The following is a 4,159-nucleotide window of genomic DNA, read 5'->3' as shown; positions in this document are numbered from 1 at the left end:
TCAGTCCATTAGGATAGGTTCATCCTAGTAGTGGCCTTCAGACAGATATGGGAAACACCGTTCACCTAGTAAACATCAAAACCATCTATGTTTTTCTATATCCATCTCATTATCTATCTATGTGATTAGTTTTGACTCCGGTTATGATGTCCATAGTGAAACTATCTGAGTAGAGCTCTGTCACTTATATATGAATTTTGGAATTTCGCATCAGGGTACTTCCTCCTATAGTCAATGTTTTTATGCCAACCAAGGAGATTCTTTAGTGCCTTCCAAGGTTCTGCGTAGATAGCTAGGTTTTGGAGTAAATGGTTTTTTGTGGGTACACCTCTGATAAACCCACCCGAGATTAACTCGGTCACTTTTCAAAAATAAATTTTGCTTGAGGACTAGCAAATAATAAGTTTGGGGGTATTTGATAGACGCATTTATGTGTCTATTTTGTTCTCAATGTTCTGTATTGTTAGACTCGATTAAATACTTATTGTGTTATTTTATATCTTTGTAGATGTTTTTGGAAAAATAAGCTCTTGCGGCGAAATTGGCTCGATAAGTGGTGTTTTACACCCTAGGATAGAGTACTAAAGACACCCCAGAAATGCACCGGAGGAACCCAGAAAAAGTGTTGGAAACACCCCAGAAAAATTACTAAAGGCACCCCAATGGACATGTGTTATTCGGACTCCAGCAACGGATAAGGGGGCGACCACCGGATAAGGGGTGACCTTCTTCGCAAATTCAAAAAAATGTTTTTGGCCGGAAAATGGAAAACACTTCTGCAGATTTTTGATCGAATTGTTGAACGTGTTTTAGGGAGATTCAATGGATGATTTTTGGTAGATAGTTGTGATATGGCCTATTAAACACACTGTGGGCGTTTCGTTCGACCGGAATTGGATAAAATCAGCTAAACAATTCACAGGTTGAAAACAGGGCAGTTCGTGTATATCACGGGTTTCACGTGATTTGGAGAATATTCAACGTGTTTTGTGCGTGCATGGAAGACCCTCACAGCCTGTTGGAGCGTGAACGAGTTAAATATGGTAATTTGGAGGCTTGAAAACGCGTGAGAAGATGAAACAGAAAATAAAATATTCCCAGAAATATTTTCTTTACTGCCGAGTTAAAGAGAATTATATGGAGTGAATGAGCGAGATTCGACGGGTCTGTTGGCTATAAATAGGTTGCTGGGGTTGAGTAGAAGGGGTGTCGAGAGTTTGGGGTCGATAGGAGAGCTCTGGAGCGAGAAATCAAGAGTTGATGAAACTCTGTTTCTGCTGCTGCTGATGATGAAGAACATGAAGAACAGACTCGCAGGAACAGTCGTTTATCAACAGTGAAACAGACTCACTGGCGTGGGTCGTAGGTGTGGGTCTTAGAGCTACAGTAACAATAGCACTTCTTCTGTGCTGTTTATTTTGGACGCTTTCTGTGGGTCGCACATTCACTGTTTTATTATTTCATCTCCATTCTCATCCTTGTAAACACCCTTTTAGCAATAAAAATGAATTTTGAGCGTGTTTTCAATATGCGGAGTTAGAACCCATCACTAGGACGACGGAGGAAGCTGTTTTTCACCCATGTGGTAATTCTATTTAATTTCTTTATGACTATTTGCACTATTATAATTGATTTATGATTTTTCTTGATTATTTGCGATTTCGTTTGATGTCGCATGCTTAGTCTTAGGTACTTTTGATGCGTCATCCTTGTGATTTACATATAATTCTTTATAAAATTTACCTTGGCAAAGATTTAGAGTCGATGTTTGTTATTTTATGAGCTTTAATTGTCCGGAATTAAATATTGAACTGCATGAATGTGAGAATTGGTGGAATCCCGAGTGCCAGTAACTCTCTTCATCTTGTTAATATTTTTGTATATATAATTTTATTGGATCAAAAATTCCATTTCCTTCACAAGTCTGAAACGAATCTTTTTACCACTATCACTACAACCATTTGAAAATACATCAAATTTTGGCGCCGCCGACGAGGATTTGTGCTTAGGTAGAATTTTTAGGTTTTTATTATTCCATTTATTCTTTTTACGTCTCTTTGGTTGTGTCTTTGTATTACAGGTTTGAAGTTGGATATTAAATACCTTGGAATCAAAGCTTAAAGCCAAAAGAGAAGGAAAAAAGACAAAGCAAAAAAATAAAGAAAAAAGAAAGAAAAAAAGAGAATTATTATTATTTTTTTTTTAAAAGAGACTTTCCATTTTATTTTTTTTGTAATTATTATTATTATTTTTTGTATTTCTTTTTATTGGACTGGACTTTGGACAATTTATTTTAATTTTAAACCTACGGAAGGGTTATTTAAAAAAAATTTAAATATAAACTGTTTGCAGTGAAGGACGACGTTACAATATCGTCTCGGCCCCTCGGGTTCGCACACTGACACCGGAGTCAGTGGCCCGAGTCGACTACAACGGTTCTTCTCCCGTCTGGTACGGGAGGTAAACTTCTAAACACCCGCGAATCTCCTGTCAGCAGGTTTACTGTCTGCCTTAAGGTGATTATATATTAAGGACTGAACCGGCTGCTTTAATTTCCTAGTAAAGGGCAAGAACTGGCCATATAAGATAAGGGTTCGGATTTCATCACCGTTCCCTTCTTGCCTCCTTAGGTAAATGAAACCTAACGCGAACCCAAGCTTAAAATATTATTAGAACGACACCGATAGGGTAACGAGCTTGGTAGGAAAATCTTCCGAAAAATATTGGTTACTCTTTTAAGCATACTTCAAAGTTCTTGATGGTTTCTGTAAGTTGAATGCGTGACTGCGCCGCCTTGTGATAGCGGTGAGGCCTTGGGTATCAAAGCTCCACTGATCTTCCCTCGCCTCGATTCAACTTACATTAGCTCGGATTGATTCCAGAGGGGTGTGCTCAAATTGTAACGAATTCCTTTTCGAAGGAATAGAAGCTGGTCTAGAAAACAATCTAAGTGGAGCCATCATGCTTTTTTTTTGCTAGATTCTATAGGTTTGATTTGGTCGAGTCAGCCTTGTTTGTGATTGTGTAGAATTCCCTTGCAATTAAGAATGTCGAACTGGTATGATAGAAGCCAATACAATGAGTATCGACCTGAATTTGAATATGGACATCATCCTTTTTATGACCATGTTGGGAATAGTGGTTGGGAACGCCATCCTTTGGAAGGATATGGGTCATACCCTGGTGAGCCCAATTACTATCCACACATGCATCAGTCTTACGAGCAAGAAGATTATAGTACTAGTTCTTCGTCTCTAGAGGATACAATCAAACTATTGAAAAGTAGTCCTTTTTATGATCCCTATGTTCCTATTCCTCCTTTAGAAGAGTCCCTCAGGGAGTTAGCTGAGTCGACGTGTAAGTTAGCTGAGATGAATAGTGTAATTATAGATGAAAGAACTACAATAATGAGTGAACTTTCTATAGAGGATTCCCTCGAGCGGATAGCTGAGACGAACGAAAGAATTGCTCGAAATTACTTGAATTGCCAATATAGTGTATCCAATAATACCCATAATCAAGATAACAAGGTTAGAATTGGTAGCACTACTTGTTTTGATGAGGTTCAATCATCTTCGTACTATTATGATGAGGATAGTAGTAATGAAGAATCTTAAATGTGTAGGCATAGTGATCAGGAATCTATTAATCCAATTGAGCTTTATAATGATTCTATTATTTCTAGTTCAAATCCAAATAATTTTTATGATTATTCACCTATTCAAAAGGACGAGGATTTGATTAGGGATACCACCGTTTTAGACGATGTAGTTTTTTCTTTTGATTACGAAGCCGATAATGCTTTAGAGGAACGGGTTTATTCCGAAAATGTTGTTTTAGAGTCTAGCGACTTAGAAAAAATTGTCTTAGACGAAGAAAATGAACTCGTAGAGCTATTAAATATGAGTAAGGATGTGTCGCTTGAGTATAACCTCGAAGGAGCAATTGATTATTTTCAGGATTCCAATGATCTAGAAATTAAGGAAATTGTAGCTAGTCTATCTAGAGATACCCAAAAATCTAAGTTTGGGGGTGATTATCATTCTCCTTGTGCCATACCTTTAGATCTTACAAAGATCCCTCATTTTGGACTTGATATCTCTGCCTCGACCATTTTACAAGATTACCTTCATACTCGTTTTCCCGAACCTAATGATGT

This window comes from Papaver somniferum, chromosome 11, assembly GCF_003573695.1.
Source record: "Papaver somniferum cultivar HN1 chromosome 11, ASM357369v1, whole genome shotgun sequence".
In the NCBI taxonomy this organism is placed as follows: Eukaryota; Viridiplantae; Streptophyta; class Magnoliopsida; order Ranunculales; family Papaveraceae; genus Papaver; species Papaver somniferum.
Note: the sequence above shows the minus strand (reverse complement) of the source record.